We start from the raw sequence: 26,618 nt of genomic DNA on the forward strand, positions 1-26,618 counted from the left end.
TGTCACCACCCTCTGAAGCAACATCATAGGTGATTCAGGCAGTCAGTGGTGGAGCTGGGATTTTAGTCCAAATTTGTCTTGTTCCAAAACTGGAGTTCTTTCTACGACCTTCTTGGTTAGAACTGACCCGAGTCAATTTTGTCATTCACCATGTACATGCATGAGGTCTTCGGGCCACAGGTCTCTGTATGTTTTAATGAAAGCAGGTGTCAGATAGAATTCTGCCATACAGACTCTCATTTATTAGCAAGCAGGTGCACACACAGGCCTGTGACTTGCTGTGTGAACTCAATGATATCCTGAATCATTGTCCTTTTAGGTGCCCCGGCAGAGCCTTGCATGAAAGCCTTGCTCAAGGCAGAGGTGACATTTTTAGCCCCAGGATTCAGCTAACCTTGTCATTGGGTCATGAAAGAAAAATTCTCTGATAATCAGCCCAACAAACACAGGATCCATTTGGAGTCCTAAGCTCACGGCGCTGCTCCGTTGAGCTAACACAGTGAGACTGATCAGAAGGCCACCAGAACGTTTCAGCCCAGGGTTGACAGAGGCCTTTCCCAATGACTGTGAGGAAGGAGGAGAGGGGTTAGATCATTCACTGAGCCACCCAAATGTGTGGGGGCACTGGATGAGTGTCCTAAGGTTGCTGTCACAAGTGCCACAAATTCGGAGGCTTCAAAGAGCAGAATAGATTTCCTCACTGTTCTGAAAGCCAGCAGTCCAAGACCAAGGTTTCAGCAGGGCCACGCTCCTGTTGAAGACTCTGGGGAAGGGTCCTTCCTTGCCCATCTCATAGCGTCTGGTGGATGCCAGCGACCCTCGGCGGTCCCAGGCTTGTAGCTGCATCACTGTGAGCTCTGTTTCTGCTGTCATATCTCTGCGTGTTTGTCTCTGTGTGTCCTTTCTTCTTCTTAGGACACCTGTCATATGGAATTAGAGACCCACCCCAATGCAGTGTGACCTCCACTTAACTAATTACCTCTGCAAAGGCCCCATTTTCCAATAAGGTCCTATCCTGAGGTTCCAGGTGGATACATCTTGGGGGACACTATTCAACTCAGCACAGGCACCTACATCATGCCAAGTGCTGAGAGAGGACAAAGGTGAGTAAAACCGCCCTGCACGTGGGTTGCTCACCTTCTAGCGAGGGAGAGGTGGGTGAGTGCTCTGAGAGCAGTAAACACATATTGCTGGTGCAGCACAAAGGAAGCATCTTTCCCAGCTTTGCAGGGTCATGGAGCTCACCGCTAAAGACCTGGCAGGAGGCGGCTGGGTGGAGGAGGCTGGGAGGGCGGTGCGGGCAGTGGGAGGGACGTGGAGGCCCAAGGGTCTGGTTGTAAAGGCAGCAGGACTAGTTCATGGAGACAGGAATGTGGGTTCCGACATGGGTGAGAGGTGACCAATGGAGCCAAACTGTTGGGCAGGGGCAGGTCAGGAAGGGCCTCACGGGCCAGTCTAAGACAGTCAGAATCGAATTCTCTGAGCTCAGGAAGCCAGCGGCATATTTTAAGCGAGGGAGAAATGTAGTCATATTTGCACATTAGGACAATCACTGTGAGGCAAGGAAAAGGATACACTGGAAAGGTTAAGATTGGAAATGGGAATTCGACACCAGGAATGACAAGGTTCTCTGCCTCTGGCAGCAACCGTGGAGATATGAAGAAAAGAGAGCTGGTTTAATATTTATTCAGAAGACGAAATCAGCAGAACTTGCTGATAAATGGAATGCTGGGTGTAAAAAAGATGGAGTTGGTGATGGCATCCCAGGTGTTCTGTTTTGGTTTTTTGTTTTGTTTTCATTTCAGTTCTTTTTTTTTTTTTAAAGATTTTATTTATTTATTTGAGACAGAGAGAATGAGAGACAGAGAGCATGAGAGGGAGGAGGGTCAGAGGGAGAAGCAGACTCCCCGCCGAGCAGGGAGCCCGATGCGGGACTTGATCCCGGGACTCCAGGATCATGACCTGAGCCGAAGGCAGTCGCTTAACCAACTGAGCTACCCAGGCGCCCTTTCATTTCAGTTCTTGAGGTCATCCTCGAACTATTTGGGAATGGACCAAGGATTGGATCCTGGAGATCTTCCACACTGAAGGAGCAGGAGGAGAAACCCAGCTAGAAAAGGATTCAGAGAATAAAATAGTCGAGTGACAGGAAAGCCTGAAGTACACTTGGGGAGCATCAAGCAGAGGGCTGCCAGGACCCGGCCGGAGCTGGTGCCTGTGGGGCGGGACTCGCCGAGGGGTGGCACTGGAGAAGAAAAGACACCGGGAGGTTTGGAGACCCAGGTGGGATGGTGCAGTGGGCACCAGGACCAAAGAGCTTCATATTGGGAGACTTGGTCAATTCTTGGTGTCCCCAGAAACAATGGCATCAGGGCAATTCATTCATTTGGTTAGTTCACTAGGGTGACCTGGTTTGCCCAGGACTGTTCCAGTTTTAACACTGAACACTTAACGTCCCAAAAAACCCTTCTGTCCCGGGAAAACCAGGATGGTGGGCCACCCTAGTTAACAAACACTTCCCATGCAACTGCTGCATGCCTCACACTGCATTGGATGGTATGGAGGTTAATAACACCAGGAGCAGGCGTTTGCTTGCCCCACAGCCTGGAGGGGAAATAATGGTTTAGAAGTGCTTATAATCAGGAGCATCCTGGTGGCTCAGTCAGTTAAGCATTGGACTCTTGTTTCAGCTCAGGTCATGATCTCAGGGTTGTGAGATTGAGCCCTGCACGGGGCTCCGCATTGGGCGTGCAGCCTGCTTGAGATTCTCTATCTCCCTCTGACTCTCCTCCCCCACCTCCTCTCCCCCTCCCTTGCTTGCCTGCATCCCACATGTGTGTGCACTCTCTCAAAAAAATAAAAAAAAGAAGAAGAAGTGCTTAAAATCTGTCTAAGGGTAGGTTGAGATTCCTCTCTCTCACTGCCAAGGGCAAGTTAAAGAAAGGTGATTTGAATATAACTTAGGCCAGAGATAGAAAAACATTCTTAGCAAAATAAGGCTGTGGGGTAAGTTCATAAGAAAGGATGTTAATAGGAGAAATATTAATTTCTTGAATAAACTTGAGAAGGACAGGAATTATGCTTTGTCTGTGATTTTAATCCAATAAAAGCAGTGTGGGTTTTCAAGATAGCTATATTAAAATGAGGAATAACTTCTCTTACAAAGCTGGGGACAACCAGGGTCAGAAGGAAGGGAAGAAGTCCACATAGGATAAATTGTGCTTGGTTTTAGATACTCCAGGAGAGGACCAGTGACAATTCTGAAAGGAAAACTGTCAAATCTTGCCTTCAATCCCCTATATTGGTTTCCTGGTGCTGCAGGGGATAGCAAATGACCACTGTCCAGGAGGCTGAAAACAGCAGGAAGTCATTCTTTCCCAGTTCTGGAGGCCACAAGTTCAAAATCAGGTGTCAGCAGAGCTGTACTCCTTTTGGTCCTGGTGGGGCAGGGGCGAGATTCTATTCCTTGCCTCTTCCAGATTCTGGTGGTTCTTGGTAAATCGTCTGGGCGTCCTTGGCTTGCAGGTACATAGATCTCTGCCTCCCTACTCACATGGCCTTCTCCCTGTGTTCCTTTTTAAGTCCTCCTCTTCTGCCCCCTAATCTCCCCCTGCCGTCCTCTTATAAGGACACCTGTCATTGGATTTAGGGCCCACCCAGGCAATCCAGATGACTTCATCTCAAGATCCTTAAGTTATAACTCCATTGCAAGAACCCTTTCTCCACATAAGGTCACATTCACAGGTTCCCAGGATTAGGACTTGGACATATCTTTTTGGGGGTCACAATTCAACCCACAATACCCTCCTTCACCCTTACCCTCATTAATATAACCCAAGATCATTTTCCCAGCCTGTGTGCTGGGAGTGGCAAGGAGAGCCCCCCAACCCTGACAAAGAACCCACCCTTCCTAAGCCCCAGATGCACATGAGACTAAAAGCCATTGATAGGGCCTCCATGTATGGTTGTCTAGTTTGTAAACGGCACAAAAGCCCTTGGCTAAGGGGCAATTGGGGAGGAATACTGAAATACAGCCTGCTCTCTGCAGTCCAAACCATAGGCCTTGTCAGCACTACACCCACTGGGAGAAAGGAACACCTTTTTCTCTCCCACAAAGATGCTGCCCAGGTTCTAAGCATTGTTTCCTCTCAAAGGGGCTCCTTTTTCTGATTTGAACAAAGGTGCTGTATAGGCCAGGGAAGAACCTGGCCATTGACATGCATTGCTTCAACTATGTTTGCCAATGGCCAGTTAGAGGTGATGGTGCCATCTAATTACTAGAATTTTTCAGGACCATGCAAAATCTGTTGGACATTAAGAGAGATTGAAAAGAGACTGTTTATTTTTTTTGGAAGCAGTGTCACAAAGGATATGAAACAAGGGGGAAACTGCAACAGCTTGTTGAATTAAAGGGAGACAGTCACTAGAAGCACAGGAAGGAAGAGGGTGATCCCCTGGGGAGGTTTCCAGGCCAGAACAGACTCCATATAAGGACACCCTTATCCTCACTGATTGCCCACTAAGCAGCGAGGCCTCATCCCTTCTGTGATAGGAGAGGGCAATGTAGCTAGGTTGAGGTCTGTTCCCCAAACCCACCTCTGCCTGCCCCATATTCTGTAAGGCTCTGAAGTAATCACCAGAACCTCCTGCAGTAAAGACCTGCTTGAACATTCATTAGGAGCCCATGCACCTTTGTTTTGAAGAAAGCTGAGTGCTGTGGCACCTGAGCCAGACAGAGAAGAGCAGTGACGTCCTCACTGTGGCCAACTGTGTTTCTAGCAGCAGATACCCACAGGCAATGGACTACCTGGAAGAAGAGCAAGACTAATCCCCCACCTCAGTCTGCCCAGAGACCAATCAGAACCCATCCTGGAGGAGAAGGGGACAGGAAAACAGGAGACTCTCCTTCCAGTGACACTGCCATCCCTTAATGTGTACAACCCCAGCCTTTTTTTTTAATTTTAAGATTTTATTTATTTATTTGAGACAGAGGGAGAGAGCATGAGTTGGGGCAGAGGAAAAGGGGGGAGGAGACTCCCTGCTAAGCAGGGAGCTGGATGCAGGGCTCCATCCCAGGACCCTGGGATCATGACCTGAGCCAAAGGCAGACGCTTAGCCCACTGAGCCACCCAGGTTTCCCACCCCAAAGCCTTTCTACAGCCACAATTTTATTGGATCCTCACAACAGTGTCCTACAACAAGCCCATTTTACAGGTCTAGTAGATGAGTCTCAGAGTGGTGATAGTCTTGCTCATAGGGAGGACTCCCTACTCTTGACTGTGTTTTGCCATTCAGAGTAGTGATTTTCCATTCCCAGTCCTTCTGTGTCAGAAATGCTGAGAATCTTTTTTTTTTAATTTTTTTATTGTTATGTTAATCCCTATACATTACATCATTAGTTTTAGATGTAGTGTTCCATGATTCATTGTTTGTGTATAACACCCAGTGCTCCATGCAGAACGTGCCCTCCTCAATACCCATCACCCTCCTCAATACACCATCATCCTCCCACCCCCTCCCCTCTAGAACCCTCAGTTTGTTTTTCAGAGTCCATCGTCTCTCATGGCTCGTCTCCCCATCCGATTTCCCCCCCTTCATTCTTCCCCTCCTGCTACCTTCTTCTTTTTTTTTTTTCTTAACATATATTGCATTATTTGTTTCAGAGGTACAGATCTGAGATTCAACAGTCTTGCACAATTCACAGCGCTTACCAGAGCACATACCCTCCCCAGTGTCTATCACCCAGTCACCCCATCCCTCCCACCCCACCCCCCACTCTAGCAACCCTCAGTTTATTTCCTGAGATTAAGAATTCCTCATATCAGTGAGGTCATATGATACATGTCTTTCTCTGATTGACTTATTTCGCTCAGCATAACACCCTCCAGTTGCATCCATGTCATTGCAAATGGCAAGATCTCATTCCTTTTGATGGCTGCATAATATTCCATTGTATATATACCACCTCTTCTTTATCCATTCATCTGTCGATGGACATCTTGGCTCTTTCCACAGTTTGGCTATTGTGGACATTGCTGCTATAAACATCGGGGTGCACGTACCCTTTCGGATCCCTACTTTTGTATCTTTGGGGTAAAGGAAACAGTCAACAAAACCAAAAGACAACCGACAGAATGGGAGAAGATATTTGCAAATGACATATCAGATAAAGGGGTAGTATCCAAAATCTATAAAGAACTCATCAAACTCAACACCCAAAGAACAAAGAATCCAATCAAGAAATGGGCAGAAGACATGAACAGACATTTGTCCAAAGAAGACATCCAAATGGCCAACAGACACATGAAAAAGTGTTCAATATCGCTCGGCATCAGGGAAATCCAAATAAAAACCTCAATGAGATACCACCTCACACCAGTCAGAATGGCTAAAATTAACAAGTCAGGAAACGACAGATGTTGGCAGGGATGCGGAGAAAGGGGAACCCTCCTACACTGTTGGTGGGAATGCAAGCTGGTGCAGCCACTCTGGAAAACAGTATGGAGGTTCCTCAAAAAGTTGAAAATAGAGAAATGCTGAGAATCTTAAAGCTAGGTTCTAATCTAGACTCTCCCTTGCAGAGGTCTCGGGGCATGCCACTTAACCCTGTGGCAGCATTTACTCTGTAAATAAAAAGGAATAACAATTATCTTCCCCATGATGTCACTGTGGAATAGCCAATAAAAAATGATTAAAAAGCAATTGCCAACAATTGAAATCAAATACATAAGAGAGTAAATAGCTGTGTTCTACTAACTTCCATGGGAATTTAGATATAATTAAAAAAAAAAAAGACCAATCCCTGGATATCCATGCAAGTTAGAGGGAGTCATTAGTGAGATGGAAAGAAAAGTGGATTTTCTTGATGGTTTTATTAATAAGAAAAAGAATCGATGTCTATTGTTTGTCCAGAAAAAAAACACCAAGATTTTCAGGAACATACGGCAAATTAATCATTAAGACTCTCTTATGGCTCAGACCCACTTAATATGTTCTCTGTGGTGTGTGTACAACAAACTTGCAAAATTACATTATGGTGGCTATTAAATGATTCATCAGGGTCACTTCCCCGATAGATTTAGAATCTGGTGCTTATTCATGCTTCCCCCTCGGTAAGCTTTATTATCTTAATTGTGTTTGCCAGTGGCTAATTAAAGGTGATGGTACAAGCTAATTGCTAAAATTTTTCAGAATCACGCAAAGTATTTATTTGGAGAGGAGAGGGAAATTACAGCTTCATCTTTGGCAGCGGAAGGGGTGCACGGCGATTTTAACAAATGGTGTGTCTGCTGTTCCTTAAGAGTTCGGCATTGGTTTACTGCGCAAAGTGACCGGCTGACAGCGTGGCCCCTGGAGCTGACAGCTATTTTTGCCGCTCACCTGCCCCCCCCCCCCCCCCCCCAGGAGCACGCAGGCTACAGCTAGGCTCATGCTCTGTGGCTTGAAATTCTCAATGTCTGGGTTTGGTCCATGAGGACTTTTTCTTTCTCATAACCCTTAACCATAGCAAGAGGGGGAAACCATGGGTTTGGCAAACTGAACCAGGCTCACAGGGGATGTCACAGGCAGGGTAGACCAGAGCAGATGAGCTCCAGGTGATAAGAAAAGGTACAATCTGGAGGTAAAGAGCACACTTCAAAGAATAGAGGAAAGTTATCTGACAGCAGGGCACAAAGACAAGAGAGCCAGGAGAGGCACTGTGTAGAAATTCAGGTTGGTAGGCCTGAGAAATCTGGCACCAATAACCAAGTCTCGGAGCCTAGAATGGGGGTCAGGATTGAGACCGGTCCCTAGGGAGGAAGGGAGTAGAAGGCGGTGGAAGAGAAGAATCAAGGCTGGGTCTCAAACACAAGAAGTCCCCTCGCAGCAAGAGGGCTGACGCCGAATGCTGCAGGACAGGAGCGGGATATCTCATTCCTGATCCAGATAGCACTTCCTACGGCAGCCTTTGCTGTCATGACATTTTTTTTTTTTTTGCATTTTTTAAATTTTATCATGTGATGTTAATCGCCATACATTACATCATTAGTTTTTGATGTAGTGTTCCATGATTCATTGTTTGTGTATAACACCCAGTGCTCCATGCAGAACATGCCCTCTTTAATACCCATCACCAGGCTAACCCATCCCCCCAGCCCCCTCCCCTCTAGAACCCTCAGTTTGTTTCTCAGAGTCCATCGTCTCTCATGGTTCATCTCCCCATCCAATTTCCCCCCCTTCATTTTTCCCTTCCTACTCTCTTCTTTTTTTTAACATTATAATGTATTATTTGTTTCAGAGGTGCAGGTCTGTGATTCAACAGTCTTGCACAATTCACAGCGCTTACCAGAGCACATACCCTCTCCAGTGTCTATCACCCAGTCATCCATCCCTCCCACCCCCACCACTCCAGCAACCCTCAGTTTGTTTCCTGCGATTAAGAATTCCTCACATCAGTGAGGTCATATGATACATGTCTTTCTCTGATTGACTTATTTTGCTTAGCATAATACCCTCCAGTTCCATCCACGTCATTACAAATGGCAAGATCTCATTTCTTTTGTTGGGTCAGCCACAGCCAAAGCTCTCAGTATCCATCCCACTCCTAGTATGCCTTCCCCTTCAGAGGAGGCTGGAAATCGATATTCCAGCTCCATGGCATGAAGCAGGTCTTATTATTAGCCCCATTTCACATCTGAAGATATTGCAGCTTAAAGAGATTATGTCATGTCCCCAAAGTCGCATGGCTAATAAAGGGTAGGCTCTGCTGCCTAGTTTACTGTGCATGTACTATGCATCACATGCCAAGCCAAGACCTACACATCAGTTATTTCACACACTCCCCACTATAAGGCAATGCCAACACCAGAAATTCAGCAGGGGCAGACTTGGCTTAGAAGGATCTCATTAAGAAAGCTTCGTTGTTGGCTTTCTTTTCGATGCTGTTGTCACATCTATAATAATTAAGATTGCCAGATAAAATAGAGAACACCCAGTTAAATTTGAATTTCAGATAAATGATGAACAATTTTTTTAATGTAAGTATGCCCCAGGCAATATTTGAACACACTTAGACTAAAAAATTATTTGTTGTTTATCTGAAATTCAGATTTACCTGGGTGTCCAGTGTTTATTTGTCAAATCTAAAAAGTCTAACAACAATGAACAAACCCCTACCAAAGAGACAAGGGGAATGCTGTCCAAAGCCATGATGCAAAAAGAATTTCTAAGCGTCGTCTAAGATGCAGAGCCAGGCATTCTTAGGAGAAAGATAATAATAGCAACAATAGTTGCTTTGTTGAACATCTTTCTCCTTGGCAGGTACATTACTTTCATGAAATAACTCATTCTGACCTTACAACAAGCCGATGGCATAGGCACTAGTGTTATTCCCGTCTGACAGACAAGTGGGACAGACAGAAACTTGCCCAAGGACAGACAGCCAGCAAGCCGATGGGCTGGGATTCCAGCCATGTTGGTCAGTTCCCAATACCACACGTTAAACCACTACCCATTCTCATAGACAGCAAGGCTCAGTTTGCCAAATTATACAGGGAGTATTCGATTCAGGGCTACATAAACATCCTAGATTTCCTCTTCATTTGTTCGTTTTCAGTTACCACCAATCTAGGCCCCGTTTTTCTCCTTAATAGATGCCACACCCATTCTCCCCTGGTCTGACAGCAATCTAACCAAAGCTCGTATTTTTTTTTAAGATTTTAATTTATTTTTTTGAGAGAGTGGGGAGGAAGGGCAGAGGGAGAGGGAGAAGCAGACCCCCTCTGAGCAGGAAGCCCAACACGGGGTTCGATCCCAGAACCCTGGGATCATGAGCTGAGCCAAAGGCAGACTGCACTCAACTGACTGAGCCACCCAGGTGCCCCAGAGTTTGTATTTTTAAACTACAATTTTCTTATTTAAAAAGTACTGCAGGGGTGCCTGGGTTGCTCAGTAAGTTAAGCATCCAACTCTCGATTTCGGCTCAGGTCATGATCTCAGGGTCATGAGATGGAGCTCCGCATTGGGCTCCACGCTCAGCACCAAGTCTGCTTAAGATTCTATCGCTCCCTGTCCCTCTGTCCCTCCCCCTGCCCACTCTGATGTGCGTGCACGTCTCTCTCTCTCTCAAAAAAAATAAATAAATAAAAATAAAAAGTACTGCATGCTAGCCTTTTAAAATTTTGGATACAAAAGATTACAGCAAACTACAGAAAGTATAAAGAAATTTAAAATCATCTTAATTTCCATTTTTTTTAACATGCTGTATAGTCTTCAAGCCTTGCTGTAGATGCATATGTTTTCTTCTCACTTGCTCTTCAGACAATATCTGAATCATACCATACACACTGTGTTGTGCTTCAGTTACCAATATATTGTGTACATACTTCTTCTCCACAAGTGGTCTTTAAGAATGCTATGGGCTGGAATTCTATCCTCCCAACATTCGTATGTTGAAGCCTTAAGCCCCCAGTGTGACTGTGTTTGGAGTAAGGCAGTAATTAGGGCTAAATGAGATCATAAAGGGGGGCCCTAGTCCAATAGGATTAGTGCCCTTCTGAGAAGAGACACGGGAGAGCAGGCTTGCTCTCTCTGCTTCATAAGGACACAGCAAGAACGCAGCCAGCTATAACCAAGGAAGAGAGCCTTCCCCAGAAATCAACCCTGTGAGCTCTTCCTAGATCTGGGACTTCAGGCCTCTACGACTGTTGAAGGAGAAAATGAATTTCTATTGTCTAAGCCACCCAGTCTGTGGTATTTCATTTGGGCAGCCCAAGGTGACGAATACAGGGAACATGAGTTTTTTAGAACTAGAATACTCCATATGATGCATACACCAAAATTTATTCAACAGATTCCCCGTTGCTAACTCTGTAACTTGCTTCCAAGTCTGCACTTTCACAATGAACACCTACTATCTGTAACCTTTCCGGACTTGTTACCTGAGGACAGCTTTCTAGAGGCCGAGTCGCTGGTAGGTGTAGTCCACTGTCCTGGTTTGCCCTGGACCATTCTGGGTTTTGCACTGAAAACCTCAAATCCCGGGAAGCCCTCAGTCCTGGTAAACCAAGATGGTTGGTCACAGTATGCCTGGGTCAAAGGCAAGACGTGTTCCACGGCCTTCCCACACCTGCTGCTGGACCACTCACCAGACGTGTGCTAATTTCTACACCCAGCACACCAGAGGTTTCCCTGCTAAGGTATGGTACCTTATCTGGCATTGACATCTACGTGCTTCAGCATAGACAGTGACAAATATGAGGTGTAAATTAAAAGTAATCTATACCCTAGAAACAGTTAATTAATATGTGAAGTACCCTAATCAAGAATCCACATTCCAGAGGTGGCTGGTTAGCATTTGAAAGACCCTAATCAGGAGCCCCCACTCCAACTCCAGCTACAAGCACCGTGACAAGTGCTTGCTTTAAATACCACTATCTGAAGCAGCATATTGAGCTTGTTAATTAGCATAAGGGATATTAGAAATAATGTTTCACTGGCAAAATGTGAGCTATTCAAGAAGCATTCTGCCTTGCAATAACAGAATATTTTGAAAAATCGGGTCTCAAAACCCTGCAACCTAACACCTTTGGAGTGAGGCTTTAGGTAAAGAATTCTATTTGATCCCATTACCCCTACATTCATCAGATTACAGAGATGTGAAAATGGGGGGAGAGGGACATTTTGGGGTTGTCACAATGACTGGGGGGTAATAGTTGTGAGAAGGATGCCTAACAGAATTCAATGCCTGGGTCCTGGGTTGCAAAATATCCTATGATACCCAGAGAAGTCCAGCACCCAAAATGCCAGGGATGCCGGAAAAGTTTAGCCAATGATCAGAGCCTTGTGGCATTTTGCCTCAAAGCAAACCTTTCAGGTTGGAGAACCCCAAGGCCAGAGGGGCCACACTTCAGTGGGCTCACCAAACAGATCGACTCATCTTTGTGTCTATTTTCTGTTATTGTTTTGTTTGTTTGTTATTTTGTTGTTGTGGCTGAATTTGGTTCAAGACTTGCTTGCTTCATAACACATCACCCAGAAGCAAGGTTTTGGGCAAGGAGACCTACTGCCCTCACACACCTCTAATCATTGGAAACCAGGAGCATTCAACAAAAAGAAGCTAATCATTGTGAACAGGCAAATCAGCCTAGGTCAGGTCACAACAATGGATATCTTTAAAGTTTGCTTTATTATGTCAAGATCCCTTTCAGCGCTTGCTATTAAATACCAAGAAAAATGAAATACAAAGAAAATAAAGCCAGTAAGTTCCTCTGTTTGATTTAAAACAAAGCATAAGGCAAAACTGATGATACAGTTTGCTGAAAACCTTGCCAGATGAATGTGAGCACACGTATATGTGCATTGTCCTTGGTTAATCCAGTTATGCATGTGCCCATTTTATTTTAGTGATAGACCAGCTTTTTTTTTTAAGACTTTTTATTTATTCATTTGAGAGAGAGAGAGCATGCGTGAGCATGAGTGTGAGCATGAGCAGAGGGGAAGAGTCAGAGGGAGAGGGAGAAGCAGACTCCTCACTGAGTGGAGCTCCATCCCAGGACCCCAGGATCATGACCTGAGCCGAATGCAGACGCTTAACCGACTGAGTCACCCAGGCGCCCCATTATGATGGACCAGCTTTAAACTTGATCCTCCAATAGGCAGGCTGAAACTCAGGAGCAATACTGCTACTGATAGGAAAAAAGTACCCCACAAAGAGAGGTCTCCCCATAGCCATGTGGACCACCAAAGAGAGCCAGCAGAGGCTTGTATGGTAGAGGGCAGGTTCTCTATAGTAGCAGATCTCAAACTCTACTGAGCATCAGGATCCCCTGGAGGAATTAAAACACAGATCACTGGGCCCTGCCTCTCAAAATTCTGATTCAGGAGGGTGGGCATGAGGCCTGAGAACCTGCATTTCTAACAAGCTCCCAGGTACTGATGCTTCTGGTCCTTGGACTACATTTTAGGAACCACTGCTCTGGTTCTCAACCTTGGCTGCACATTACAATCACCTGGGGAGCTTTTAAAATAATCAAGACTCAGGCCCCACCCCAGAATGATTGTGTCAGAATCTCTGGGGTGGAGCCCAGGCCCCAGATTTTTTTTTGATTTCCAAAGTAAAGCCAACGTTGAGAACCATGTTTCCAGAAGGAGGCCAGAGTCAAACTATATTCGGCTTGGAATTCCCAAGCTGGATAATAATAGCAGTAACAATAACAAAGATGGAGTTTATTAAGTCTGATTGTATGCCAGTTTCTGTCCTAGGCCTCCTACAGGCACCATCTAATTAATCTCCACAAAAACCTATGAAATTAGTATTTTTGACCTTTTTATTTTAAACAGATGAAACTCAGGCTCAGAGAGGTCAAGTGGCTGGCCAAGATCACTCAGGAAACAAGTGGTGAATTCAAACCCAAGAGGATGTGACTCCAAAATCTGTGTTTCTTAATGACTCTGTGATGCTCCCTCCTGTCACCCCTTCAAAGGGGCAGGGAAGAACCAGAGCTACAGGAAGGATTTAAAGGGGGGAAAAAGCAAACAAGAGGAGGCTGGGGCAGTCTGGAGGTGGTGCTGGTGCCCAGGATGCTACCTTTAACCATCCTTGTGTAGACTGCATAGACAGGGTCCATCTGAAGGGCCTTGGCACACAGCACGTAAAGGGAGAAGGACTGGAGATAGGGATCTTTATGCTTCCTACCCCACGTTCCAGGTCAGGTGGAGACATGTACTTTAAAGGAGGTCTGGGATGAGAGCATAAGGGGGAATTGGCTTAGGGAGAGGAGAGTCGGCACTGGGACCGTGGCAAGCTCCCCCCAGCGTCCAGAGTCTGGGAGCCCTCAGGGATATAAGCCAGCCCCTGCCAACCACGGGAGATGCCCCTCGCATCACACAAGTGGGAGCAAGATACTCTCCTCTTGAGGCTCTTCCTTTACTGCTGGCTACAGTCGTCCATACGTAGCCCATACAACAGACCTGCACACATCTGCATATTAGAGCCCCTTGGAAATGCTTAACGTGCCGGTGCTCAGGCCCTCACCCCTTGATTCTGACTTCACTGGTCTGTGGTTAGGTCGAAGCATCTTTTTTTTTTTAATGCTCCCCAGGTAATTCTCACTGGGCAGCCGTTTTAAGAGAGTCATAATTTACTTGACCTCAACACAGACAATGTGATGTTATTACATTTTTGGATTAAGACAATGGTACTTGACCTGGGCTGCAGGCTGAAGTCACCTGGGAAACTTTTAAAAATACCACTGCCTGGATGCCAGCCACCTCCAGAGAGTCTGATGTATTTGGTGTGGAGCAGCATCAGCATAGATGGTTTAAAAAGTTCCTTCAGGTGACTCCAGTAGATGGTCAAGAATGAGAGCTACTGGATCAAGTTCTAGCGCAGAAACTGACAGTATCTTGAAGTATACAAAATTCAGGGGTGGTCAAATGGCATTCTAATCTAGATTCTTATTCTTCAAGATATTCATTCTTCAAGTGGGAGGTACTACATGTTCTTCTATATCCAATCTCAATCAAAAACAAGTGCTTTGAAAATTAGCATACTGGACATCAAATGAGTTTTTATTAAATAGTTTACTTAAATATTAAATTAATGATGAATGTTGCAAACAGGCTCTCAACTGGTGAAATTACGGTGATATTATACTTAAACATATGTGACTGTATATATGGGCTATATATACATATATATACATACATACATATATATATATATGCCTATATATATATATGGGCTAATAATATTTTAGAGAAACTTCCTACCTTTGCAGAGGGGGGTATGAGAATCCAGTGAGGCCTATACCCTTTAATCTTAGGGATATTTTATTAGAGATTTACACTAGCCATATACTAGGGATATACTGCTCTAAGCTAAATACCTAAGTAGTCCCATGTTTGGCAATGAATTCTCAAAGATTCTGCCTAAGGCCAGCTCTGTGGGTGACAGGAGCCTTGTCTTTACTTCAAATGAATCTTTTTTTTTTTTTTAAGAAACTTTATTTATTTACTTGACAGAGAGAGACACAGCGAGAGAGGGAACACAAGCGGGGGAGTGGGAGAGGGAGAAGCAGGCTTCCTGCTGAGCAGGGAGCCCGATACGGGGCTCGACCCCAGGACCCTGGGATCATGACCTGAGCCGAAGGCAGACGCCTAATGACTGAGCCACCCAGGCAACCCTCAAATGAACCTTTGATGCGAAGTGTAGATTGAGCACCTAAGAACAGACTTCCTTAAGCTCATGGAACAGATCATATGATTTTTTGTGTGTGTGATGGCTTGCTAATAAGCATTTATTTAGTAAATGTTTGTACACCTAGCAGAATTTGCATATGTCCAAATGCATCAAATTGTATACATTAAATATGTGCACTTCTTTGTATATCATTTATACCTCAATAAAGCTATAAAAATTATCTTATAAAGACCCTCCCATCCACTTTTTTAAGAAGTAATTTTTTTATCCTTTTTTAAGGGGGGAGTGGCAGAAGGAGAGAATCTTAAGCAGGCTCCATGCCAAGTGCAGAACCCAACATGGGGCTTGATCCTAGGACCCTGAGATCATAACCTGAGCCAAAATCAAGAGTCAGATATTTAATCAACCGAGCTATCCAGGCACCCCCCCCATTAATTAATTTATTAAAATTGCCATATCTGAAAAAAAAAACAAAACAACCCAGACCTGTTAAGTGAGGTTGTAGGAGTATTTAACTATCACCTACCTACACCAAAGCAGCCCCTGATGGCTGTCAGCTCAGAGCCGGCCTGGTTCTAACAGGAAACACACAGTGTTTTTCTGTGAAACACAAGGCCTCTCTGACTGTGATGAGTGAGACAAAAACAGGGCCATTCTGGAATGGTGTCTGAAGACAAAGACAGGAGCACTGTCCAAGCCACAAAAATGGCCAAACATCCCCCTCTTGCTGCTGATGTGAGTGACTGGGCTTCTTCACCCATTGCAGCTTTAGTCCTGCCTCTTAGATAAAACTTATTACGCTACCCAATCACGGACTAGTCCCTTCTTTCCGATAGCACCCAAACCAGAACAAAATCATGCTTCCTTGAACCCTTGCCCAAATCACCTAACACAAGCCCAGATTCCAGAACGACCCCCTTTGACAACTCCCTCACTGAGATGCTCCAAGTCTCTCGATTTTGTTTTGTCTCCCTTGTTGCAAGGAACCAGTTGCATTAGTTTTCTATTATATGTTACTGCATAACATATTGCCATAAATTTAGAGGCTTAAAGACAGTAGAAATGTATTACTTCATAGTTTCCCTGGGACAGGAGTCTGGGCATAGGCTAGCTGGGTCTTCTCAGTCTATCACAAGGCTAAAATCAGGGGTCAGCTGGGGCTGTGTTCTCATCTGCAGCTTGGGGTCCTTCCAAGCTCACTCAAGTTGTCAACAGAATTTGGTTCTTTGTAGTGGTAGGACTGAAGTTTCATTTTCTTGTCGGCTTTTGGCTGTTAGCTGTTGACCAGGGGTCATTTTCAGCTCTGAGAGGCCACTTTCATGTCTTAGCTGTATGGGGCCCTTCCATAGGCAGTTCACAACATGATTGGGCTTTTTTTTTTTTTTTCCCAGCCCAGTTGGATGATCTCCCTAATATTTCACTTTCTTTCAAGGGCTCACCTGATTAGGTCAGGCCCACCCAGGATAATCTGCTTTTTGACTGATTAGTAACTTAACCGTGGGAGTGACATTCCAACATATTCACAGGTCCCATTTAGACTGGGGTGGGGAGGATTATACAGGGCTTGTCTACCAGGGGGCAGGAATCTTGGGGGAGCATCTGCCTGCCTCACCAAGAAACCTAACTTCAACTACAAATGTGTTCCTGGTGATCTTTGGCTGAAAGACACCCAACACTTTCCAGCTATCATTTTCTACTAAAATAAGCCTAAGACATGTGCATGATCAGACTACATCAAATCAATTCCTAATGACAGGATGGGAAACCAAGGGGCAGACTTGCCAGGAGATTTTACTGAGCCCCATCTGGACCATCTGGGTGAATCACAGGCTTTTTTAATTGACAAAGACACTGTAAGCCTCTCCCACCAAAAGGCAGGTGGGGCTTGATACCCAGAGGTGTACAAAGAAGCCTATCTGTTCAATGATTTATTCACCAAATTTGAAATACTTGTTAAATGACCTATTCCCAAATTATACCAATTTTACCCATTTATTAAAATGTATCCTGAAGGGGGCACCTGGGTGGCTCAGTCGTTAAGCGTCTGCCTTCGGCTCAGGTCATGATCCCAGGGTCCTGGGATCGAGCCCTGCATCGGGTTCCCTTCTCCGCAGGAAGTCTGCTTCTCCCTCTCCCACTCCCCCTGCTTGTGTTTCCTCTCTATGTCTCTCTCTGTCAAATAAATAAATAAAATCTTTAAAAAAATAAAAATAAAAATAAAATAAATGTATCCTGAAGAATATTCTTGAGTATATTCAATAAATAATAATACAGTTACCCCCTTTATCTGTGGGGAATATGTTCCCAGACTCCTAGTGGACACCTGAAACCACAGGTAGTACCAAACCCTTTATATGCTGTTTTTCCCTATACATACATGTCTACGATAAATTAGGCACGGTAAAAGACTAACAATAATAACATAATAAAATAGAGCACTTCTAACAATATACTTCAATAAGAATTATGTGAATGTGATCTCTCAACATACCTTATTTACTCTACTCACCCTTCTTTTTGCCATGATGTGAGATGATAAAATGCCTACTTGATGAGATAAAGTGAGGTGAATGGCATAGGCATTGTGACTAGCAGGAGGTTACTACTGACCTTCTGACAAGGTCAAAAGGAACATCCTCTGCTTCCAAACCACAGTTGACCTCCAGTACCTGACACCACAGAAAGTGAAACCATGGATACAGGGGGACCACTGTATATTCTGTTAGATATAGGAATGACTAGCAATTCTTCCCTTCTTTTAGGAGCAAACAATACTCGCTTAGTGAGCAAATAAATGATATGTCCATTATCTATAATTTTTAGCACCTCCTACCCTAGGAGTCCAATTTAAATTATCCTTATGGAAAAAAATACCAGAATGGTTGGGCACCTGGAATTCACATCAGTTGAAACAGCTCCATGAACTACAACAGGTTGATTTACCCTCTAAGGAGGTGTCTCACAACCTCAATCATATTTTAATTTATGTGAATCCTCCAATTATCCTCTTTTACTCAAACTATCAGGATTATTCATGTATTCATTTGTTGAATAAATATATCCAGAGTACCAACTATATGTTAGGTGCTCAATAAGGAGATACAGCAGCAGACCACAGAAATGTCCTCCTTCATGGAGTTTCCAATGTAGCAGAGACAGATATTCAACAACAACAACAAAAATCCAAAAATTAACATACAATTACAAATTCTGATGACTACTAGGAAAGAGAAGTAGAAGAAAAATAAAGCCAGGTGGTTATGATATAGTAAATATGCAGTGAAAATCAAGGTTTGACATGTCCTTGTCTCTCTTATCTCTACAAAGATGGATTAGAAAGAGACACCCAAGAAAATGAAATCACTGTCTCAAAGAATGTTCATTGCAGCATCATTCACAATTGCCAAGACACGGAAATAACCTAAGTGTCGATAAATAGATACACGAATAAAGAAAATACGATACATACAAATACACAGACACACAGACACACAGACACACACACACTAGAATATTGCTCGGCCATAAAAAAGGACATCGTGCCATTTGTGACAATATGAATGAAACCTGAGGGCATCATGCTAAGTGAAATAAATTAGAGACAGACAAATATCATATGACCTCACTTATATGTAGAATTTTAAAATGCTGAACTCATGGAAACAGAATAGACTGGTGGTGGCTGCCAGGGGTTGGGGGTAGTCAAAATGGGGAGATGTGTTCACAGCATACAAGCTTCCAATTACAAGATGAATAAGTTCTGGGAATATAATGCAAGGCATGGTGACTATAGTTAACAACACTGTATTATATACATGAAAGTGGTTAAAAGAGGAGATTTTAAATGCTCTCACCACACACACACACACACACACACACACAATGTAATTATGTTAAGTGATGGATGTGTTAAGTAAACTTACTGTGGTAATAATTTTGCAATATACACATGTATCAAATCATTACATTGTATATCTTACACATAACACAAAGCAATATGTCAATTATATCTCAATAAAGCTGGGGGGGAAAGGAAAAGACATCCACCCTGGGAAATGTGAAGGACAATTAGGAATGTGCCTACCTGTCCAAGGAATAAGGGATCGACTTCATCAAGTTCATTTCAGGAATAAAAGAGGTCAGCTGTGTGACCATGACCTTCTACTCACCTCATTTCAACTGGAAAAACTAGAACCCCCACCTGATATTCAAAGGTCTCACACCTGATATTACTTGCTCCATCAATCTTTGTTGTCAAGTCAGCTAAATGAGAAGTGCTTATCCCCCTAATGGATTAAAAATATAAAGACACCTACTCTGAATATATTTAATGCCCATTAAAATTGTGTATGAAAATCAGGAATATCTCATGTTTAAATATTTATCTAATTTACTTAAATATTTATCTGTACCAAACACAGATAAGTCTTAGGTCTTTTTTTTTTTTTTTTAAAGATTTTATTTATTTATTTGACAGAGAGACACAGCGAGAGAGGGAATACAAGCAGGGGGAATGGGAGGGGAGAAGCAGGCTTCCCGCGGAGCAGTGAGCCTGATGCGGGGCTCGATCCCAGGACCCTGGGACCACGACCTGAGCTGAAGGCAGACGCTTAACGACTGAGCCACCCAGGCGCCCCAAGTCTTAGGTCTTAAATAGAATGGTATAATTTAGTTCAGTTTCATTCATTCTAAAATAAGGATTCTCCACTGTAATTATCCAGGTAAAATCAGTTACTCTCAAAACCCTTCCTGGATTCCCCCAGGCACAGTTATTAATAGTTACGTCCTTCCCTGTTCTCCCACAAGACTTCCATTACAACTCATTTTTGCACTGTACTAGAAATATCTTGAAGTCTTTGAAATTACTTTTCTGGCTCTCTTACTCAACTGAGGCCCTTGAGAAGAACAACATGGTCTTATTCATCTGTGCACCTTGGTCCCCAGCAGAGAGCCACATTCATAGTAATAAACGTCCATACAAGTTTGAGTGAATAAACAAAAGGTATTGTACAAATCTCATCTTATTATAACAAATGCAATAGAATGACACTTAGGCCCTGAATGAGAAGACAGCCATGCAAAGATCTAGTCAGGAACAGCATTCCAGAGAGAACTGCTAGTGCCAAGGTGAGGGGAGGGGAGGAAAGAACATATAGAAAGAAGGCCACTGGGTAGAATGAAAGAGAGCAGAGAAAATGAGGTTAGAGCAGAGAGGTAAAGAAAGGCCAAATGAAGGTCAGGATAAGAAGTTTGCGTTTGGTACTATGTATAACAGAATTCACTGCAGCAGGATTACATCCTACAACTTGTATTTTTCAGAGATCACTGTGGCTATTGCTTGGAGAATAGAGTGTAGAGGTGTGTGCTTGGGAGCAGGGAAGCCCTAGAGCCTAGTGCAGGAGTACAGACAAGAGACGATGGTAGCCAGTTCTGGGGTAACAACCACTGAGGTGGACAGAAGGTAGCTGGATGTGAGATAGCTTTTGGATATAAAGGTGACAGAACTTGGTAAGTGGATGTGGGCAGAACTGCTATTTAGCTGGTAAGTCCCCAGAGAGCCCTCCCAGTGGCCAAAATATTGAAATATTTCTACACCAGTTGGTAAACGGTCACAGCCGAGAGCTCCCAAGTGGTGCCCCAACCCCAACACCCCAATACACCCAGACTTCCTCTAGAACCCAAAAATAAAATATCAATGTTTAGCATGGTAGGGACCCCACTCGACAACTCTACAGCCTGACTTTGTTCTGATTGGTGGGTCCCATGCTGTACTGTTTGCTAAAGATCACAATGGGATTTTTAAAAAAAATTTATTTAAATTCAATTTAGTTAACATATACTGTATTATTAGTTTCAGAGGTAGAATTTAGTGATTCATCAGTTGCATACAACACCCAGTGCTCATTCCATCAAGCGCCCTCCCTAATGCCCATCACTCAGTTACCCCATCCCCCCACCCACCCCCCTCCAGCAACCCTGAGTTTGTTTCCTATAGTTAAGAGTCTCTTATAGTTTGCCTCCCTCTCTTTCATCTTATTTTATTTTCCTTTCCCTTCCCCAATGTTCATCTGTTTTGTTTCTTAAATTCCCCATGAGTGAAATCATATGGTATTTGTCTTTCTGTGACTGACTTATTTAGCTTAGCATAATACCCTCTAGTTCCATCCATATCGTTGCCAATGGCAAGATTTCATTCTTTTTAATGGCTGAGTAATATTCCATTGTATGTATATACAATGTACATTCAATGAAATATATATATCACCTCTTATCCATTCATCTGTTGATGGACATCTGGACTCTTTCCATAGTTTGGCTATTGTGGACATTAGTGCTATAAACATTGGGGTGCATGAAACACTATGTTTGTATCCTTTGGATCCTCTAGTTCAATTGCTGGGTTATAGGGTAGCTCTATTTTTAACTTTTTGAGGAACCTCCTTACTGTTTTCCAGAGTGGCTGTACCAACCTGCATTCCCACCAATAGTGTAAGAGGGTTCCCCTTTCTCCGCATCCTCACCAACATCTGTTGTTTCCTGAGTTGTTAATTTTAGCCATTCTGACCGGTGTGAGGTGGTATCTCATTGTGGTTTTGATTTGTATTTCCTTGATGCCAAGTAAAGATCACAATGGGATTTAAAGGGCAGGGAAAGAGAGGAATTGAGTGCTCCTGGGCTTTTGGCTTGAACTGTTGGATGGATGCCTTGCTGTTTACTGACATGGAGGAACAAGGAAGGAATAAGTCTGATGGGAGGAAAGTGATTCTGTTAAATTTGATATTTATTAAATATCTAGGTGGAAAGGACCAATAGGCTAAGTAAAGGTTCCCAGAGACTACCCACATCAGCAAAGTTCAAAGCAACAAAACTCTAGAATGATGGAACTTGGAAATAACCTTGAGGACCATTTAATTGTGAATAAATCTATAATGTTCTGGATTTGATTAATACCATGAGGGATGTCCAATTGCTTTATAAATCCAGGCTCATTTGGCTGGCTAGAAGTAGGCTGAATAATGACCACCCAGATATATGAGGTCCCAATTCTGGTACCTGTAAATATTACCTTTTTCTGAAAAAGGGTCTCTACAGATATGATTAGGTTAAGATTCTTGAGATGGGTAGATTATCTTGCATTATCCAAGTGATCATAAATGCAATCACATGTGTTATGAACTGAATTGTGTACCCCTCAAATTCATACATTGAAGTCGTAATCCCCAGTGGGACTGTACTAAAAAATAGGGCCTTTAAGAAGTAATTAAGTTTAAATGAGGTCATGAGGGTGGGGCCCCAATCTGAGAGGACTGGTGGCTTTACAAGAAGAGGAAGAGCTCTCTCTTTCTCTCTTTCTCTGTCTCCCCTGCCCCCAACATACACACACCACGTGAGGACCCAGGGAGAAGGCAGCTGTCTGCCAGCCAGGAAGGGAACTCTAACTAGAAATCAACTCGGCCAATACCTTCATCTTTACCTTCCCAGCCTCCACAATTGTGAGGAATACGCTTTCTTTTATTTAAGCCATCCACTCTATGGTATTTTGTGATGGCAGCCCCAGCCGACTAACACATATTGTATTCATATAAGAGGGATGCAGAGGGAAATTAGAAACAGAAGAAAAGAAGGTCGTATAAAGATGGAGGCAGAGATTGGAGCGATGGGGCCAAAACAAGGAATGCCAGCAGTCACCAGACATTAGAAGATGCAGGGAACATATTCTCCCCGAGGACCTTCAAAAGGAGTCCAGCCCCATGGAGGCTTTGATTTTGATGGAGCAGTAGAGATCTCAGACTTCTGGCCACCAGAACTGTGAGAATGCATTTCTGCTGTTTTAAACCACGTTCGTGGTTCTTTGCTGCAAAGGTCACAGGAAACTAATACGCCCACCAAGGTGGTTGGGAGGAAAAGGGGTATTCTGTCCTTTTTAAAAATGAAAACCCAGAGATAGGAATGTTTACAACATTTTGCCAAACCCTCCCAACTTCTAGGGCAGACTCGTGCTCCAGCCCTGCTCTCCCAGCTAGGCTAGCCTGACGGCTTTCAGCAGGCCTCTTTCAGAGCCTCTGTCCTGTGTGAAAAGAGAGAGGTGGCAAATACTCTCTCCTTGACCAAACCTTAGCCAAGCTCCTCAGGGCCCTCTTCTCGACTAGACTTTCACCTTCGCCCCCATCCTGTCCTCCTCAGCCTGCCTAGCCCAGTTTTATCAAGAATCCTGCTGTTAGTCTAGTGAGAATCCACCCCCAACCCTTGATATCTGATCCAAATCCTCATTCCCCACCTTTGATGCCTCAGTCCTTGGCCTTCCTTTAGCAAAAATCCTGTTGGGTTAGTTTGGCAAGAATTTCCCAACTCTTGATGTCTCTCCTTAGTAATTTCTTATCCCCTGGCCCCATCATTCTGCTCCTTGGCTATAAATCCCTTTGTCCTTGCTGTAGTCGGAGTTCAGCTCCATCTCTCTCCCCAATTGCAATAGAGCTGACCCTTACCGTAATAGTCTTGAAAAAAGTCTTCCTTACCATTTTCGCGAGTGCCACCATAATTTTTTCTCTAACAGAGGTGGCACTGCTGGAATAACAACTACTGACTTCCAGAAGTCAGGAGCTTTAAACAGCTCTCCCTTCCAAATTTCAAGGTTGCAGCTGCTGTTGAAAATGTTGCACAGGCTTAGGAAAAAAAGGAAATATTTCTATTCTCTTTGGAGATGCTTGTCTTTGAGTTGAAACCCCTCATAACCTTTTGCATTACAAAGGCAACTAAGAGGGCTCATCCTTCTGTTTTGTCTTTAACCTTCTTTCCTTCCCTCCTTCCTTCCTTCCCTCCTTCCTTCCTTCCACTCATTCATTCATTCAGGAAATATTACTGAGCCTGACTAAGGCTACATGCTCTGTTCCATAGTGTTACAAACATGTCAACATTGCAGCCACTGCCCTCAAAGGAGAAAGGAAACCATGGTAGGATTCTGAGCCCCTACCATGTATCTGTCCACATGCTGGACCCTTTCACATGTATTGTCACATTTAATCCATCCCTAGGACCAGACCGATAGTAATTATTTTTCTTTTCTTTTTTTTCTTAACAGTTGATAAAACTGATTCTTAAAAAAACTGAGCAACTTACTCAAGACCACACAGCTATTGAATGTTGGAGGTAGGTCTCAAAACCAGACATCAGACATCAAAATCTGTGACCTTTTTTCTCGCTATGATATATAACAATTAAGACATGCACACAAATAACTATGATACAAAGTAAATGGGTAAATTCTCTTGGAGATCAAAGAATTAAAAATAGAAAGGAAAAGAAATATTGTGTCTGGTACCTGCTAGGCACTTCCCTTTGCATATCCACATGCATAATCTTTTCATTGTATTGTGGCAACAACACTGAACACAAGATCTACCCTCTAAATAAATAAATGTGCACAGTACGGTATTGTTGACTAGAGGCACAACATTGTACATCAGATCTCTAGAACTTATTCATCTTTCATAACTGAACCTTTTTACCTATTGAACATCAACTCCCCATTTCCCTCTCCCCTCAGCCTTTGGCAACCACTCTCTGCTTTTATGCATAATCTTATTCAGTCCTTTCAACAACCTTGTGATGAGAGACATCCCACTTTCAGCAAGAGAGAGTACAAAAATCTTCAAGGAAAAGGTAATGCTAATTCTGTACTTTGTAGGATGACAATAAAGCATGGGGAACCAGAGAGAAGACACATTCCAAGGGAGGAAACTGGGTACTCTAGAAAAAGGGAGGACATGATCACAAAGCAGCTGTCGGTGAAACTGGCTGAGCAGAAAGAACACAATAGAAAAGAACAAAAGGTAGAGAGCCTACAAGGGCATGCTCAAGTACCTGGCCCTTGTTCAGTGAGCCAGGGGGGCTCTTGACAAGGAGGCCGGAACTGACCTTTGGTAAGTATGTGGTGTAGGGATTGAATTGAAAAGGATGGCAGGAGAACCCAGGGTCAAGAGAACCTCATGAGTGGTTATAAGGCTCTCCTGGGGCAGAGGCTGGGACTGGAGGAAGGGGAGAAGCACAGAGTAAGATGAACATACACACCATTTTTCAAAAACAGCACTAACAACAAGAAAAGCTACGGCTCAAAATAAATAACTCTCTTTGGGAACAGAGGCAGCAACAGGCCTACGATGTTTTCACTTAAACCCACGTTTGTTAGATAGCAAGGGTGGCAGCTGGCTGGCAGCAAACTGCCTCTTATCTCCAAATCCAGGCCATTTTGCTCCTCTGCCCAGAGTCTGAATAATAAATTTTCTATTCCTCCGAAGAAAACAATGCCATTGAATGAGGTGGAAATAGCAAAAATAGGATGGCTTGATTTTACGGACAGAGTTTCATATGATATATCAGAACTCACCTATTTCTTTCCTGGTCGACCCACCAGCCTGATTCATTGACCTTGGAAAGTCATTTTCTTCCTCTTTTCAGTACAATATAAAAATTGAAGTGTTTTTAGAAGTGGAGAGACAAACCTAGGGATGCAGCTTATAGCAAAGAAAGGATAATCAATCTATTCAAGGAATCAGAGTTCTTCTCAGAAGACTGAACAGGAACAGCTAGAAGTATGCCCAGCGAAGATAATGGATTACGCGTTGATGGAGAGGGGAACTAAGTCAAGGGCTCCTGTTACTCTCCTAATGCTGAGCTTCGTGCTGTAGATTTAACAATTAACAAGACAACCCCTGACCTCATGGCGCTCACAGATATAGAGAAAAATTCCCATATGGTGTCACAACGATATGGAAAGTAGAGGTTTAGGGAGCAGGTGAAGTTTCCCAGAGACCTGAGTAACCAGGCACCACCCAAGGACAATTAAATCAGGTCTAAATGAATGTCTCCTAAACTTCCACATTATACTTCCTGGTTTCAAACTATATTACAAAGGTATAGTAATCCGAACAGTATTGTACTTGCATATAAATAGACACACAGACGCACAGAGCAGATTCAAGAGCCCAGAAATAAACCTTCACATTTATGATCAACTAATATTTGACAAGGGAGCCAAGAATACTAAATGGGGAAAGGACAGTGTCTTCAATAAATGGTGCTGGGAAAACTGGATAATCACATGAAGATGGATGGGAAACTGGACCCCCATCTTATACCACTCACAAAATTAACTTGAAATGGATTCAAGACTTTCACAGAAGAACTGAAGCTGTAAGACTCCTAGAAAAAAAAATAGGGAAAAGCTCCTTGACATTGGTCTTGGCGATGATTTGTTGGATCTGACTCCAAAAGAGGCAAAGGCAACAAAAAGCAAAATAAACATGTGTGACGACATCAAACTAAAATCTTTTGCATAGCAAAAGAAACAATCAACTAAATGAGAGGTGTTGTTCAAAAGGGAGTGAACTCTCTTGGGAGGATGTGCGTCCTTTTATTTTTGCAGATATCAAACACAGGT

This window comes from Mirounga angustirostris, unplaced genomic scaffold (genome assembly GCF_029215605.1).
Source record: "Mirounga angustirostris isolate CCGP_5_RB_7025 unplaced genomic scaffold, mMirAng1.0.hap1 SCAF_15, whole genome shotgun sequence".
NCBI classification, from domain to species: domain Eukaryota; kingdom Metazoa; phylum Chordata; class Mammalia; order Carnivora; family Phocidae; genus Mirounga; species Mirounga angustirostris.